Genomic DNA, 19,095 nt, shown 5'->3' with positions numbered 1-19,095 from the left:
GGGGTTAATTAGGAGGATGGGTGGACCACGGTTATCGGAAAGCATTAAACGCTAATTAGAGGGGTTATAACTAATTATGAGAACGATTAATTAGCTGGCAATTTATCAGAAATGACTTCTTCCGAGTAATTGAACATTCTCGATTTATTTCTTCACCCAAGTTTCTATCTCTTAGAAGAAGAGCTTATTATAAGGTGTTTCAATTTAAATCGAGTTATTTATTTCGTGATAATTTTGTTGCAATTATAATTGTGCGTTTAAATATTGGTCAAAATCAATCATGAAATATGGAATCGAATCGTTGGTGTCTTGAGATTTAAGGTTGAAGGCTAAAAGTCGTTGGATTAAAGCATATATTTAGGTCGAATGTTAAATTTGAAAGAAGAAATAGAAATTGAACAAGTTTAATATTTGGAAAGATCGAGTAGAGTTTGAAGATTATTGTCAAATAAAACTAGGAAACAAGAGAAATTAATCATAAATGCAAATATTATTTCTAACCGGAGCTAGACGATAAGAGCACGATAAGAAAATTTTATCTTTTTTGTCCTCGCGAGATATCCAGCAATCCTTTTCCCTCCTTTCGCAAGATAAATCGAATAAAAGCAGGGAAATTCAAATCTCCAAAGAATCACGGGAAAATCCATTATAACTCAGCAGTTTCCAAAGATCCCTGGAAGAGATCTCGCGTCGAAGAGAAGGTATAAAAAGGGAGCCGAGTGCAATTGGCCAAACAGACTGTCGAGAAATGAACACGTCAGTGTCGCAAGAAGGGATTTTCTTTCTGGCATACAAAGTAGCCAAGAGGATGCCAGCCAGCATCGCCAGAGAAAGAGAGAGAGAGAGAGAGAGAGTTACACGAGAAAAGATCTTCCCAACCAACGTGCTTCCTTTTCATGTAACCCTGGTGAGGGTTGATTCTCCGCTCTTTCCTCTCTTTCCTCATCCCTGCTATCACGAGTTGGGACACTCGCCAACCTACACTCTACACCGAATACGAATGATCTTGACAAATTAGGTCGCCCCTAAAGGGATTCTCCCCTCTGTCCACGGCAAAACGTGCCCTCCTGCGACGGCAGGAGGCCTGGCTCTTAAGGTTCTCTGCATCGATTTCTCGCGTGACTCGAATCCACCCATTCTCCCGAATTTTTTTCGAATTAGATGTTGCGAAACGTTGTTAAAGTAAAAAAAAAAAAAAAAAAAAAGAAGAAAGAGAGAATGGATGAATGAAAACGCTTCTGGGATTTGAAATGATTTTAAATTTTAAATTCTCATGGCTCTCGAGATGGATGCGGCGTTGGATTAAAGTTAGGGATGGAGTGGTCACGCGTTAAAGGAGAAATAATATCCCCTCTCTGGAACAGTTGTTATTATTTTCCTTTCTGTTGATTCGTACATTTCGAAAATTTTATTTTAACAGGTGAATGGAAGATAGTCTCTTCGAATTGAAATATTTAAGAAAAATAGTAGGAAACTTTTCCATTTCCAACGCAAGCGACTTGAAGAAACAGTATATATATATATATAAAATGGTGTATTTGTGCACGTAATTTGCACCGCGACGAGAATATCGTTCGATTGATTAATTCTAACCACGTGCGCTGCAGCTAACTCTTCTCCCGAGGATCGTTGAATTCTGATGCTCGCTTAACCGAATAATTATTCGGTTAATCGGTATTATCATCGAACTGTTTATCGGTTTGCGCGATACGGTCAACCGACTAGGGAACTGTCAAAGGTTATTTAACGCTAGACATTGTTCACGGTGTATAGAGCGGTGAGTTACTATTCAGCCACTGTTCACCCGTCGATGCATTCGCAAGATACGAAACCGAATGCAAAGGGGATTAATCGCGACGAAATATTTGAATATTATAAGGAACGGCCTCTAACTTTAATTATCTTTGTTCCTTTGTACCTTTTCAAAGATATCTTACAATTCTTTTTTTTCTTTTGACACTTAAGGTCCCTTATATATAGAATACTCTTCTTCTTTCTCTTCGATCAACAAACACTTCAAAGCGTGCAACGAACCAAGAATCGAAAAACACGTTTACCATGAAAATCTCGTGAAACCGTGCTCACGATACGAAAAGAGAAACTTTGCTTTGGCCGATTTTGAACGATTGTATAACAGGTATACCAATAAATCACGATGATTCGTATAAATCACGTATTATTTCGCGTTATAATCCTCGGTTATGGAGGATTATATGTACATATACATTTGCTCTAACTCGCCGCAAAACCTGGCCTGTGTGCTACATGGTCAGCCACTGACGTGCGTTTCAACGACGAGAGAGATGATCGCGCAAAGCACCCGATCAGATATGGGCTCGCACATGCGTGCACACGGCGGTTTACCACAGCGGTTGCAACGAGCGCTGTGGAAAGAGGCAGAAGCCACGGTTCACCCCCTTGACGCGGCTGCTTCTCTGCTACCCCGAATTCCACGAATTGGCCCCCGTCGCTCCGCAGAGATTTCGCTATTTAGCCCAGACGATTTGCCCGCAACGTTTGTTCGTCCGTTGATAACCAGTTTTGTTACGAGACAATTTCGCAATTTTGGGGGAGTCTTTCTTTTTTTTTTTTTTTTTACACCGGTTTAGAATTTTTTGAAATTGAATTTCGAAGCCTCGATCGAGAAAGGTACTTTCGATTTTTCAACGACAAACTTATTACATGAAATCAAAATCACGGAGGAGGAAATGATCTTCTTCAGGTTTTCTTCATTCTTCTCGTCTGTTCTTCCATCCATCCATTTACAGGATAACGATTTTGGAACGATGGTGGAATAGACGATCAATTACTTAGAAAATTTATTCGCATTTAAAAAAATAGGCGTTCAAAAGGGAAGAGAAACTCGGGCGAAAGAAGTCAACGTAAGAAGAAAGGGAGGAGAAAGGTATTCATTATCCTTCTTCTCGTTCTTTTCACCCTTCGTCCCCTCGACGAGAGAGCCGAGCTAGTTCGATTCGAGGACTTAATTGAGCGAAGTTAATTTCACGAAAGTTGGTCCACTGCTTGAGACAACGTTCCCGTAGGAACGAACATGGTCGACGATCGTTTTCCGGCATGGAGGACAACTCTGCTGGAAATCTTGGTTGGGCGCATTAATGAAATTCGGGTCACGGGTCGATTAGCTTGCGCGAAACCGCCGCGGCGTCGATTAATTTTCACCCCGATGGAGATGAGCTTCTTCGCCGTTTAAAACTTAAGCTTGTCCTTTCCATTGAACCGATTAACCAAGCTGAACTTTCAATGTTCTGGATAACAGGGGATGCACGCGAAGATAGTTTGGCAATTACGAAGATTTGAAATATTCGAGATTAAGGATCCATGTAGGTGAATCGTATAATAAAAATCATATATCTTATATTTTCTGATAATAGAGGTTTGATAATCAAATAAACATGATAAAAAATGTGATACGAATTGTTGAAAGACAAAAACTTCTTAAATTCTCGATTCTGTATTCGAGACACTTATCCTTTATTTATTACCTTAAATCTCGTCCGCTAACGAAATAAAACAGTATGTGTCCTGGATAATCAGAAAAGAAATCCTCCTACCTTAAGCTAGGAAAATAAAATGTTGAACGTGCCGCGCTACATGCGTCTGAACTTAGAAAGCCTTACTACGGTTGTTCTTCATGTCAAGAAAACAGGTCTCTGCCTCTTGTTGTTCAAGAAAAAGGGAGTTTCCTTTCTACGGGGCAGCTAGGAAAAGTTGTGTTCGCTGCACTGTTTCATTTAAAACCGTCCAGAAGGAATTCTATTGCAATTAAGAAGACCGTAATTGAGATTTCTCATTCCCAAGGCAAAAATAAGAATTTTAAAAGATTAAATTACGTAAATTCTTTTCATTGATTCCGTTGCTTTGCAATAAAAAAAAGTTATTATCATTCTATCATCGATAGAATTCGTCAATTAAAGAAAAAAGGTATCTTCCTTTGATAAGAAAACTACTTCGAATTCATTTGCAACTTTATATTCGTAATCTAATCATATTTCTAAATTAACTTATTATTTACAATTCGACAAAAAGAGAAAATAGAATGAAAACACGAAACATCGATGTGCAATTACATTTCGTTACATCCAGTGCTAATTTAATCCTTAAACATTGCACAACCCATTCTCGACTTGTCACGTGTTACACGTATCGCAACACGTCACGTCGGCTCTCCTCCCTCGCGAGAAAGGGCGTTGGTCATTATCAGAGGGTTATAAAAACCGCGTGGTAATGGAACGTAGCGTGCCCCGGATCGCCAAAGATCGTACCATGGCACGATGTACACCACGCTCGTTTGTGTACGAGGGGGAGGAGTTTAGATTGGCCAGGTTGTGTATCGTGCGAGGTCATACGGTTGTGCAGGGTGTTGGATAACGGTTGCGTGTAAAGCGTTGGATACCGTTGCTCTTGGTCGTGTCATCGACGACGAAGGAAGCCCACTGTTTACAAAAGCTTGCGACACACCGCCGTTGCTCGATAGCCGGTGGAAGCTTCAACGGTTTCTAGATTATTCTATTAAGGCGATCGATCATCGGCCGAGCGGCCATCTTTAAATCGGCCGACTTGTCCTACAATAATATTATCGATATAAAGTTATATATCGAAGGAATGCAAGATAGAAAATTGGCGGACAATCACGTGTGAGTTTATATTGCAATAAGAAACGAGCATAATCAATTTCTACAGAATTATAATGATGTTTGTATTGTGCGAAGGATTGAAATTTTCTTGAATAGAATTTGAGGAGAATACGGTGATTTTTCTTCAAAATATTCTTTTTATTTGATTTGTTTCCCTGCTATGAAAGGTTTTTCCGAATTTCTAAGAGAAACTGTGTGTAGATACTATCTTGGTGAGTAAAAGAAGTAATAATTGAATAATTCTGTCTGGCTTATTCAAGATATTCGAGCGAAACTTAAATCCTTTATAAATTTTCATAGAATTAACAAGTATTTGCCAATCTTTCTTGAATTTCATCCTAAATCAACGAGTTACATTTCATTGATACGCATATATATATATATTTTTCAGAGAATTTAAATTCTCGTCTCCTCTCGCACGCACGCGGTCCTCCTCCACCTCGACGAAGATTCTTTGGGGAGAAGGCGTTACCACTGTTTTGCCCTCGCGCGTATTGACAACTCTTGGCCGGGTTTTGGGGCGGTGCCACGTGGATTCTCGTGCGGTTGATACCGGTGGGGTGGAAGCAGTCACATCAAAAGGACCGAATAGCTCTCTCGACGCGAGCCTTCTATTGATGGAATCCGCGGCAGCTGCATCTCTAATTTGGTGAATGAAAACCAAGACCTCCCCCCGTCGCACATTGTCGGGATGACAAGAAATCCGAAATTTGCACAGCGGATGCCTTTTCCCCTCTTCAGCTTCCTCCTCTTTGATCCCTGCGACGGGGTAACCTTTTTTTTTTTTCTTTCCTTTTTTGAAAACGCATAGCGTCCAGATCGAGTTGATTAGAGCATAACGTAGAGGGATCGTCGCTGGAATCTGAGATGATATTTCGATTCCTAAAGTATTCTTTTCATTTGATGTGCTATGAAATTCTTTCTTGAATTTTTTAAGAAAAATGGCTGTATCTTAAATACCATCTTGGTAAAGTAAAACAAGTAAAAATGGATCTTGTAGATTTACTTTTACACGATACCAGAAATGTAGGTTAATACGCTGTTTCTAATTATATACGAACGATCAAGTATAATATATTCTGTGTTCTAACACAGGTGCAAGATTTAATTTTTAAAAAAGAAATTCAATGTTATCGAATTAATAATCAATCTTACACTTGAATATTTTCCGCGTGTAAAACAAAGATGGATCGATTCGAATAATATTTAATTCTGTTTGTAGCAAGAAAGAGTTACATTTTTATTCCCATATTTCCGTGGCCAGCATACGAGCCGCGTTACGAACAAAAATAAATCCGATCCCTTCCGTTAACCATTCCGTTTCGGTATTGCGTTCGAAAATTTATGATCACCGATCGAAGACCCGACCAACGGCCACGATACGTCATAAAATTTTATATAAAACGAACGTTCGATTATCAACGGGGGAACGAGACGAGCGTTTATCTGGTTGGCCGTGCCGATCCTCGACAAAATGTCACGAGATAGTTAACATCGGATCCAATATCGTTCTCACTTATTGTGAAACGAATTTTTGTCGCGGACGATAAAAATTCAGGAATAATGAGAAATTATTGCTACGAACGAAGGAAAGAGAATACTCGCTCATTGAAAAACGAACAATTAAAGAAATTATCGAGCTAATTCTTTATTTTCAAAACGTTCTTCGATCGGGGAGAAAAGCAGAAGAGGGAGAGAACGTTTCTTCGAAGCAAAATTCGAGTGAAAATAAGAGCGTAACATACGTATTCCATAAAAGAGGGAATTGCCGTACGAACGATCCTCCTTCGTCAACGCCATTTTGTCGAGCGCTTTCGAGGAGCGTCCCCCGAAACTTGCAACGTCCCAAAGGATTCGAATCGCAAAAGGAAGCCTTCCGTTTCTCTTCTGGATTTTTCGATAAAGCTCCCAAAACGACTGGCTATTTGGTAGAGAACGAATCGCGCGAGAGAATCGGCAAAGAGAACGCATCTCTTCCCCATTCTTATTATTCTTCCTTTTTATTTTGTTTTCAGAAGAAGAGGAGGAACCTCTTCCGCCGATAGATTCCGCGTATTCCTTGGATTTCGCGTGGAAACAGGGGTGAGAATGGAGAGTTTGTTCGCGTATACATCGATATGGTGGAAGATTATGGGTGATTAGAGAGGATTCTGGATGATTGATGGCGCGAGATATCATCCATGCCGTGCCATTATGTTTGCATTACTGCGCCAATTACATTTTCCACGCCAGATTCCTCGACAAGGAGGAGATCTACACGCGTGAAGATAATGCAACGTCGAACTTTAGCGCGTACGTTTATTGACCCTCTATAAATTATATTTCAGATATTTTAGGTGTTTCGCGTGACTTGGTAATGTTCGAGGCAGCGACAGAAATATTATAAATAGATTTCGAGATTGAGAGGCTATGTTTGAACTCTGTCTCTTTTAAGTAAGTATTTCGAGACACGAAATCGGTGTATTCAAGCAGGATCGAGAATAGAATCGAATGGAGGAGTGTGGATCAAAGTGGGCTTGGAATTTTATGAGTATTTCCAATTGGATTTCTATCTTTGAAAGTAAATTATTGCAATTTCCATTAATTATTCTGTCTTCTGTTTCAAGTTAACCACAATTTGGCAATTAATTTAAAACACTTCTTATTTATTTATATTTCAATAATTTGCTTAAAGTCTCCACACGATACTTTCTACGTAGAAATTTAAATCGTTCTCTCCTTTAAATTTACACAAGATTTCGTCCCGTTTCAACTATTTATACGAGAAGATTTGTCAAAAGAAAAAATTCCAACGATCCTGTGAGTAATATTCAAACTTTGAATTTATTTAAAATAAATAAATAATTGGATCATTCGTGATTCTCGAATAATTGGGAGGAGAAACGAGAAGATTTAAGAAAAAAAAAAAAAAACAATCGTTCCATTACTATAATACGACACGGTCAATCAAACTGTAAAACACCTCTCAGATAAGTACTACTACGGAAGGAACTGCGAAATTGCCTTCCTCCTGGACAGCTCCGTGTCACGAACTACCATTATCTTGTTCCGATAAGTCTACGAAGTTCACGAAGCAGCTCGCGATTCAGGAGCGTTCTCTTTCTTATCGTTCGCGAGCCATCGTTCTCGATTAATGAAACCACCCATGGCTATCCTGCATTTTTATCGCACACCTCGAATTAAACTCCCCGACTATCACTTCGTTCGTGTAACACAATTCAATAATTATAATCTACGATCAAATGTCGTTTCCCTAACAATAATACGTTTCATCGAAGCATAGATCTCTCTAGAATAGAAAGTTTATCAAAGTTGCAGACGAACGTTTCGATGTGCGCGATGAATGAAGATGGGGAATGGCGAGGATCAGTGTTTCTCTGGCGACGCGTTGGGACAGGGAGATTGGGATTTCGCGTGACGGGTAACTTTGTTCGGCTAAGTAGGCGTGAGTGCACTCCGGGGACAGAAGTACGGAGACTGAGGGAATCGACGACAACGAGGAAGGGTCGGCCGTGTCAACGGCAAAGCCAACCGTGACGTGGCCGGAAAAGCTTACGTTGATCCTTTCACGAGATCACGGAATCAGGTTCCGCGGAATGCGTTAACGAAATTGGCGAAAATTCGTTCGTCGGGATGAAAATTAAAAATTTTGGAATTAATTTATTAAAATGAAACGTTGATTATTAATTATTATCGGCTTGTCGATGAATTGTATTTAATTATTAGTCGATTTTTCAACTGGATTCTTGTACCTTTTTTAGGTTCAATTATTAATTATTTTGTTTCGATAACAGGTTAAGCCGATACGATCGATGGATGCACGCAAAGTTTTCTGTCGATTCGAGAAAATTTCGAGGAAGCGTGGATTTAAATAATGTATAGAAGAAGATTCGTATCAAAACGATCCATCGAAGCACGATTTATCCAGCGTAAGGATTGTGATCCCTAATCTGAAGGATCTGTGCGAATTAATCCGAAAATGCATTCCAAATGGTGAGCAAACGTTATGATATTAACGCGTTCACTAACATTTCTGAATAATTCATCGCGTGGCCAGGTATCTTTCGAGCGAAATCTCTCTCTCTCGTAAGATGAATTGAAGTTCAGAGATCGTCGTATGAAGCATACGTGTATTTTGACGATTTGTGATTATCAAAACATTCCATGGTTAGTAACCACGAAATTCTCATATAAAACAATAGTTTTGTTATCAAAATTTAATTTATTTCTTCAATCTTCTTTTTCATTATAATAAATTACAACAAAATAGATAAGATCCAAAAAAATTGAACGTGTAACACTGTACTCACTATATTATCGAGATGGGGGATCCTTAAACTGTGCGTTTAATTTAACCCTTCAAATGCTCGGCTTGCAACACTTTTTCTACAGCATACAACCGATAAGTGTAGGAAAGAAGGCAAACGAGTGCTCTCATAGGGGTGACTTTTATACGAGCATTCGCCATTATACTTTTCCTCGATACAAAAGAGGCTACCATTCTACCGAGTGCTCCATTCTCCGCGAAAACATCCGGGATTTACAATTGGCCTAGAGAGGCTGATATTCAGCATGCGGCTCTGAATTCCTCCCCGGTGGTTTCGCGAAAGAGAGGAACAATCGAGATGAATGCGCGACCATCGAGATTGTGCAGACGTTTTTATTAAATAGTGAACGTCGTGATTGTTTCGAATGGTCCAATAATATTGCTCTTTTGCATTTTAACCGTCGTTCATTTTACGAGAAATAAAAAAAAAAAAAAAAATTGTGTTGAAAATATTAATTCTTCGATGAATTATAACGAAACGATGAATTGTAAAAAAAAAAAAAAAAAATGAATGAATCAATTATCACACGACTTACAGAAAATTCCTGATAATCTCAAGTATTTCGCAATTCAAAATAATCCCTTGAAACCTTACCTAAACATTAAAAGAATAATAATAATAATAATAAAAATATTTAACAAATTTTCGTTCAAAGCATTATCGTAGAAAGAAACATTCAGTATTTAACATTTCGTCAAGCATGGCACGAGAAACATAAACAGGAAAGGTCTAGGATCTCCCTCCTCCCTGAATTGTCAAACAGAAATCAAACAGAAACTGCTGCTATCCGTTGTCGAAACAGGCTCGGAAGCGAACACTCGAAGCGAACAAAGTTCAAAAATGCCACTCGAGGGTGAACAACGTTTACGAAATACATTGGATACAAGAGTGGAGCGGTAACAAGCGAGGCAAAAGAGGGGGGAGTCTGTATGTATGGTCGACTCACGGCCGATTAGAAGTGGCAGTCGCCCACTCGACACTTTCTTCCGCTCCCCACTCGACTCTCTTTGGGGGTTGAAACCCATTGGGCCGAGTGCACGCGCCATCGAGAGAAAGCATGCGACGACTGCAATGCTTTTGAACGTCGAATCGGTACACTTTTCATCCCGTCTCACGCGCTTTGCATTCGACTCTCTTCCACCACCCTTCCACGGCCGCATCCAACCCCCATGAATCACTCGAGGAACCCCATTCCAATCCACCGCTCCTGTCCTATCACGAGGTTCGCCTCTTCTGGGACAGGCGTCGACAATTTTTTTCAACCCCTGACCACCCTTTTTCCGCTCCACGAATCGATGGATCCTCTCGGCTGGAGGTTTTACAACCCGTCGTTTAACGTGTCCTTTCCATCTACAGCTCCGAGAGAAAAAGAGAGAGTTGGCCAAACGTGAAATATCCTTCGATGATGCGAGAGAAAGGTGTTCGGAGGATAGTTAGTTGACGAAAAGTATAATTTCGATTTGATCGAGAATGCTGTTTGATTCGTGATTAATTTTAATTAGTTACAATTTTTCTGATTGTTAATCCTCAAAAATCATAAGAGCAGAATCATCAGCGAGGAAAATTTAAAGTTTCTTTCGAAAATAATCTTCGTCCACTCAAAATGTAAATCCAAACATCTTCAAAAATTAATTATATGAAAAAACACCTAGTTGAAGAGCGTTTCGAAACACTTTCCAAGCGGCGCCGATAATTCTCTTAACGAGGGAACAACACAAACGGCGAAATATCGTGGCGATTGTATCGTTGATTAATCTTAAATATCGTTAAAAGTCGACGTCTCGAAATCGTGATACGGATCTTCATCGATCGAAATAATAAAGCAAGGATGGATATAATAGCGAGTGTCGTTAATCAAATAATCCTCTTCAACGCGTTTTCATAACGAATCCTCCATCGTCTCGATATCTTCCGCGCAAAAAACCATCCAATCGGATGTCGAGGAGGGTAGAATTATTTCCACGAAATAAAGAGAAAAGCCTTCCTTTAAACGCTATATCTGATTACAAAGTTGTCGTCGATAAGTAAGAATCACGATTCTGACGAATAAAAGAGAAACGAAGAGGAAAGGAAATTGGTGAGGACGGTGGTTGCAAAGCGAAGAAAAGGAATGTATGAGACTGTAAAAATACTTATGATCAGAATGCATTTTTTAAGATAGAAGATTATGAAATTAGAATAACAATCAATACAAACGTATTATCGATAAGTTTATTAGACCGAAAAAAGTGTAATTAAAATCTATAATTTGTGCTTTATAATGAAAATTATGGTGTGGAGGGAGTGCTCGTTAACGTTTTATGATTGAAAATTTATTATTTATAACGAAAAAGAAAGTCACGATTGATCAATATGCTTGTGACTCTTATTATTCAATACAATATCATTATTATACAATATCAACATTATAATTTCATTCAAAATTTGCATATAGATGAAAAAACACACTTTTCCCCAATCGTGATTTTAAAATTTACAAAGAATACCCGAGTTTTCACACTCAGGATGTGCGATAAATTATTCTAAATTGCTCACTTTTTCACAGATCCAGAAACACAGTTGGATAAAGAAAAAAGAAAAAAAAGAAACTCGAACAGAAGGGAACGATTGAGCGAGACTTCGAGAATTTGAAATTTCTCTCTCCTTCGCAAGCTTGCAATTTCCATTTCATTATCAGACCGAAATCATCGCTAGAAAAAAAAAAAAAAAAAAAGAAAAAAAAAAGGATCACAGCAAATATCCTGCGTCCATTCCAGATGGAGATACGTGAGCTTACATAAATGTATGAGCTGGATAGGGAAATATTCCGCGACGAGGCAGAAATTTCCATCGATTCGTCGAATAGACGATTCCGCGCGATCTTTCTTCTGCCCTCGATATCTTTGACAGTTCGGACAAGCTGCGCGAGCCGAAGGAGGCAAGGTGACGCGAAATTTCCTCCATGGAAATCAACTTTGCCGTGGCAGGTGCGCGTGGGACCGTATATATGTATGTGTGTGTGTGTGCTCTCTTTGTGCGACGGTGCACGACCACCGAAACCTCTCGGAACGAGCATTCGCCACGAATTCGACCGTGTGTGAACACGGTACGATAGAAAACAATTGTCGAAAGACGTTCGATTCCTCGTATAAAAGATTGTCTCCTGAATTTTGTCTCCTATCTATCGAACGATTTTCTTTTTTTTTTTTTTTTCACCTTTTCCTTTTCCATCGAGCGGTATAAACAGCGTGAACTCGACGAAAAGTTATTTAATTTTTGCGCAGAGTGTTAGTACGAAAGAAGAAAAATTGGTTTCTTCTAGATTTTTCTGGTGGCCAAATTTTATTTTTGAAAGGTATTTTTTCTTTAAGTATAAAGTAAAATGTAGACAGATATTAAAGAAAAGTGAAAATGTTATTTGTTCGAATAATTATTTTCTTTTCCTTTTCAGGTGATAGGTATCATCGTTTAATTAATTGATTAATCTGTTTCGATCGAAACTATGTAGGAAGGAGGAGGAGAATATCGATGGTAAAAGCGTAACGTAAAGGTTTGGGATGAATGGGTTTTGTTAGGTGCGCCAGTATGGTTGTTCAATTGATTTTGCGGCTTCGCTAAATTGGCCAATCAACTGATTTCTCAGTTAATTCTGGACTGTACAGGTAACGAACCGACACGCAGGTAGGCCGATGTTTAACACATAAATTACCACCATAGTGTGCACCTGCCTACCTTCGTTATTTCGAATCAAATGAAATGTGTATCTCCTGTTCTATCTTTCCGTAACGCGAATCCTGCTAATAATTTCGAGAATTCGTATTTATATTAAATTGATGTGAAAATTATATATATAAAAAATTCCACTTCTTTTTAAAAAATCATCAATTCGTTCGAAATATTTCGTCAATAATTATTCCCTCCCATCTTTTACCCCTCATCCCTCCACTTTAAAATCATGGCCCGAATAATAATTAAACATAGGATTATATTTACGGTTAATTTCTCTTCTCTAACAAATTCAAAGATTTCCACCTTCGACCAATATTTTAAATCATAAATCAATGCGTTAACATCCAATACAAATTCAAACGTAATTCCACTTTTAATAATCAAATGATCGGATCGTTCGAAATATTTCGTCAAAACTGTTCAACGAATCAACTAAATCAACGAGTCGTCAAACAATATCCAACCTTATCCCATCCTTTACCCATCATCTTACCCTTATCTTAAAATTACGGCGGAGCAATTATTTATACGTTTAATTTCTCTTCTCTAACAAATTCAAAGATTTCCACCTTCAACCAACATTCTAAATAATAAATCAATGCGTTAACATCCGATATAAATTCAAACTAGTAATTCCACTTTTTGGAGAGTGTATAACATATATAAAAATGGAGGGCCACAATCAAACGATCAGATCGTTCGAAATTGTTGAACGAGTCATCAAACAATATGCAACCTTATCCCATCCTTTACCCATCATCCCCTTAAAATCACCGGCCGAATAATAATTAAACCCGTAGTCAACGTACTTGGCCAGTTTACGACGTACTAATTCACGTGGCGCTTCGATCGGCAAATAAATCGCTCGGCTCGTTAGGATCACCTGATACCCACCCGCTTAATACCGCTCTTTACAGCCTCTGCTCCGCTAACGAATATCTCCGGCGTAGTCTATCCGCTCCTCTCTCGCGTGTTCCCTCCAAATACACCCAGGTCACAAGCGACACACACACACACACAACGAGAAGGGGTACACAGAGCAACAGAAAATCCGCTTACGGAAATGAGGGGTTAGTTTCGAACGTTTCGGCGTGGACGATCGTCCCGTTCTAATTTGGTACACTCTGGCCTGGTATTACGGGGAGGGGGTGGAGGAAACGGTACGTAAACCCGTTATACCTGGTGCACCAGCTGGCGCACCAGGAAAAGTAAATAGATAGACAGTGCGGCGTAAAATTTGACTAAATTGGAAACTTTTCGCCGGCGGCCACCAGCTGCCACTGGCACCGGAATTGCGATCCCTGCAACAATCGGGAATCCTCGATCACGATCGGGCAAACTATTAATTATGAATTCGACACGGTGGCCCGCAGAGATTGCGCGATCTCGATTAATTGTGAATGCAAATTTTGGAAACGGATCAAATTGGGGGGAAGGGCGAATCGATTCGTTATTGATTCTCGAGGTTACGTTCGTTATCGGGGAAATAACGTTGGAAAGTGAAATTTACAATACGGTGTTCAACCGTGCGAAAATACGAATTCTGACAGCGTGTTTCTCGTAATTAAGAATTGTCAAAATACGCAAAAGTTCGTCTTTCCTCTCTCAAGTTCAAAAGTTCAAGTTCCTCTTTCAAAATTCGGCCCGAAAAATCTTATCGAGCGAAAATTGGATCGTTCGCCAAACACACGTCGAGTATATCATCGACTTCGTCGCAAATTTCATTGGACAGAATTATTGTTCTATTGGCCGAATGATACTTCTCGCCGTCGATCACCTCTCGCGCAAAAGCGACGCAGTATGCATGCACCGCTCGTTCATTCAACTCTCTCCCTCCTTGTAAAATCGACGCCCATAGAGAAAAATCCATAGAGAAAAATCGAAAATTCCGCTCGTAACCCGGCATCCACGGTTTTTCAATCGTCGCGCGGATAAAGAACGGACGAAAGAGGAGAAATACGAGAGAGAGAGAGAGAGAGAGAGAGAGAGAAAGAAGAGAAGCGGTTGGAAATGTCATAATTGGATAATCGTGGACGTAGGGAAGCGTGTATCACGATGGCGCTTGGGAAATCACCGTTTCACGACACATGCGACCCGCAAAACGAACGGAACACGCGCTAGTCGAGCTTGTTCCGGGACAAGCAGCACCGTTGCTCGCCGTTTTACGAGCGAACGAGAAACGCGCTTGCATGGAAGGGCTGGGATGCCTGAACACGGAACCAGCAAAGACCATTCAATCGTTGCCAATAGAACGTTAATCCGGGACGTTCGCTTGTCACTGACAATCTACTATGTTTCACCTTCGGGCCACGCGGATCAACCGGCCAACCGGATCCCTTGCTAACGTTTCGCCATCCGCTGCTGAGATTTTAATGAAACTTCGTCTGGATGGGTGAATTCTCTTTGGGGCTGTTGATTACTGTTGAAATATTTGTCGTTTGAATTGAAGATTTTTCGAGCAATAAGGAAGGAATTCTTTTTTTTTTTTTTTTTTGTTTTTGAAATGAAGAGATTCGTTGGAAATGGACAATTTTCTCGATGAATTTTCGAAAGGAATTTCCAATCAGATTTTGTTCGTCTTAATTGAGTAATTTTGGAAAGAACTTGGTTTGGAAACGAAGGGATTTGTATAATAAATGGACGATTTTCTTCGAAGGAATTTCCATTGGCTTTCAATCAGGTTTTCTTCGTTTTAATTGCGTAATTTTTAATCAATCTTTCTTTTCACAAAGTTTTCGTGTCAAAGTGAAAAGATAATACAAGAGGGGAAAAATGGGCCATGGAATGTCAACTGCCAATGGCTATATCGGCGAGATATCGGAAATATCGGTAAAATTTTTCTTTCTTTTCTACTCTAGATATCGATAATTTTCAAAGAATGCCAAAGCGAGAGCTTAATTAAAAAATACTTGAGCATTTTCAAGTCCATTCGTGCATTGCGAAGAAACTTGTAAATTCGTGTCAATTATTATAATGCAAAATCGTTAAAAGATTTAATACTGATTAATTTTTAACAATGACTTCTGTTTATTAAGTTTCTATACTTAAAAAACGAGATGTCTGTAATAACAATTTTTAAAAAATTAATATCATATTAAAACTGTAGAATATAAACGTAAAAAAAGTTTAGTAAGTTTTTCTTAAAAATATCTGGATTGTAACAAATAATTTTTTATCAAAGTATACAAGTCGATGTTAATCAGTTGATCAACATGAAATAATTAAAACTTCAACATTTCCACAATCCACATGTTTATCTGCTAATAACGAACATGTTTAATCTCCAGAAATGCTTTGTCTTTGCTTTCCTCTTTTTGGAAACAACAAGAGTAGGATTCCTCATAGTTTCTCACAGTTCATGCTTAGCTAAAGTTACGTACGTTTCAAAATCCATATTCGTACTAAATCGTAAACCTAAATTGCGCGTTTCTGTTGCTGTCATAAACAGCGAGACGAACAACACTTGCAGTTGACAACGTTTCACTCGTTCCATTTTAATTAGATTAATAAATTCTTTTCTTATTTTTGGAATTTTGCCAAAATTGTTGTTAAACTATTAAAAATTATTAGTTCTTTTTTGAAGATACAATATGTTCGTTAATTCTTCTGTGAATTTGAGATAATGAATCTATTCACGTTTTTACATTTTTTTTTTTTTTTTACAAATACTATAGAAGAAATTTTATTAATTTTATTAATTTTTTTTTTATCTTTTATGAAGGAGTTCGACAAGTCGAAGCTAATACATTTTCAGTAATTGTGGTTGTTGTTAGACAGATATAGGACAGAAGATTGACTTAGTCCTCGAGTGAAACAAGCATGTAATTTTATCATCGTATTGAGGTCAGTTTGTCTTATGACCCGGTCCAAAGTTTGTCAATATTGATGCAGAAAACGGTCAATAGAACTAACAGTGTCAAGTTTCCATTATAGAAAATTTTATAATTCAATTTGATCCCATTTCGAAACCGTCAATTGCATTTTTCAAGATTCTGGATTATCCGAAGAAAACGCTCGAGGACCAATCTTTATTGAAGAAGAAATCTGTTGCGTTTCCACTGATAAAAATTTCTTTCGCAATGCCACCCGTTCCTTGATCGCCACATTCCACCCTTTAAACTTATCCTTTTATATTTTTTCCCAACTTTACACACCGCTTTCGCGCGCGACAGTAATTCCTTTTTTAGCGTTTCTACCCCGATTTCCTCATTTCCACAAACTTTTCCTCTCGCTACCAACATTCCTTTTTATCGCTAGATTTTCTTGTTTCCACAATTCCCTTTAGAATTTCCTATCGCGGTAGAATTGCATCCTCGAATGTAAAAATTTTCCAAGGCTCGATTTCATCGCGGTGGAACGTGGCCCAGGAAAGTATCGCCGAAGAAGGACCCGTGGGAACCCGATGGATTATTTTCCACTACCGATCCAGGATGGACACGCATTAGTTGGAGCGGGAAGAAAGCCCGCAAAAATATCCACGGTATTCAAGTAATCCACCAGGATCGACTTGTAGAGAAAGTGAGTGTCCGCCAATCGACACGGGATAGAGATACCATTCATCGCAAATAAGGAGAGGTATTGATATTTTAAAAATAAAATTTTGATATTTTAGGAATATACGTTTTCCCTAATCGTCCGTTTAATTTAATATTTGCTGATATTTTTATTACATTACGATTCGAGCATGATAAAATAAATACGAGCAGATTATGAAATTTTTGAATTATTGTTATTAACTCGATGGTGGATCGAAAAATATTAATCTTCGATGAATAAATTGAATCGAATGTTGGAGATTCCTATTACAATTTTAATAGAAGAATGTCGTTAATGTATTATTGACGAAATTATTGATAATTGTAGAGTATTATTATTAATATGGAATTCCATATTATATAAATATGTTATTGGTACAATTATCGTGCTAATGTTCAAACTCCCGATTAAATTTGAACGTCAAGAGAAATCAATGGACATATTTGCGAAACTTAGTATGTATCTAGTTCCAATTTGCATAATTTGCATTTATCAGTTTTCGAAACATACGGTCATGATGAATAAATTTTCAAATTTTAATGATTCATCGTGCAAATATATATTTATATAAATATAATACTTTATTACGTATAATAAAATTAAATTAATTTGATTTCGATGCCATTATAGAACTTGATCTTCCAGTAGAACAGTTCGACTATACTAAATTGATATTGAAGATAGTGGCGAGGAAACGTGAGACGGGATAAAATAAACTGGTTGAATTAATTGACATTAAATACGTTATAGATAAAGGGAAATAATGGAGGATTATCACGTGACAATTTATTAAAAGAAGATGAATATTCTTTCTCCTACTTTTTCCTTTTCGTTGAAAATATATTTATAATAAATATCATTTATCGAGTAAACATTCATGGTAATGGTGTTTTTAATAATCGATTATAATAATTACAACAATTAATCTTATTGATAATAATTCTTATATAATCATTCAAAGTGAATCATTCTCGAATCAATAATAATTTTCAGTTTTAGTTGCAACAAAATTAATTCGTTCCACTTCTCGAATCACGTGGCTTGATAACTAACCCGGTATCATTTCGTAAAGCAGCTAGCCACAGCGGGGAAAAGCAGTGGGGAAACCGTGATCGTCTAGGAAGTACAAATAAGTCGTCACTCGCAGCTGTGCGGCAGAGTTCAAACTTTGCCCACCATGACATATTCATATTTGTCGCTTAGGTTTCCTCCCCTAATTTCCATGTCTTTGTGAAATCGTGATAAACCGCCTTGGCTAACAATTAATTTGAGAAAACTTGAAATATTCAAGACACGAGTGGACAAAAAACTTTCTTCCCATCGAAATTTATCGTATAAAAAACAAAAAGAAAAAGAAAGAAAAGATTTCCTCGTAAGATTTCTCAAGAACAGTCAAGAAATGGAAACAGTTCGAATTCAGATGAAAAATAGTTTCTTCTTTAAAACGAATACCATTTTCAAAATTTATCAATTTATCTTTTTTCCTTTCGATATTTCCTTTCGAAAATCTATTCTTCTACGAAACTTGTTGTTGTGGCGCGATATAACTCGGCAAAAAAGCACACAGATCAGCCAGCTCATCTCTCTAACCTATCTAGAAGCCCTCTTACGATACGATCTTTCTTTCCTGAACTCTCCTCCTCCTCCTCCTCCTCCATATTTCGATCGCGCACGAACGAAGCGGCAATAAACCGCAAGGAGGAGGGAAATCTCACCAGAGCGAACGATCGAGTCAAGATTTCTCTGCTTTTGTCACGGCCTCCCCGCATTTGCTTGGGCCGCAGATATTTCACTCGCCGCTCGATTTCTCGTATATATCATCCCTCCCGCAACACATGGCCGCCATATCCAGAAGGGGATCGCTCGAG

The 19,095-nt window shown here is 38.3% G+C and overlaps 2 protein-coding genes across 7 annotated transcripts in view; both read right to left on the bottom strand.

Moving 5' to 3' along the window:
- The window catches only part of tmod (tropomodulin), a 254,205-nt gene that overhangs the window by 11,250 nt on the left and 223,860 nt on the right, over window positions 1–19,095 (bottom strand). The gene's annotated exons all lie outside the window — the stretch shown is intronic.
- Window positions 1–19,095, bottom strand: part of Fas1 (fasciclin 1 Fas1 domain-containing) — a 294,183-nt gene that overhangs the window by 208,314 nt on the left and 66,774 nt on the right. The window lies entirely within an intron of this gene.

Source organism: Apis florea, unplaced genomic scaffold (assembly GCF_048593485.1).
Source record: "Apis florea isolate Af1SG1 unplaced genomic scaffold, ASM4859348v1 contig_1615_pilon, whole genome shotgun sequence".
Taxonomy (NCBI): domain Eukaryota; kingdom Metazoa; phylum Arthropoda; class Insecta; order Hymenoptera; family Apidae; genus Apis; species Apis florea.
Note: the sequence above shows the minus strand (reverse complement) of the source record. Positions and strands in the feature narration are given on the sequence as shown.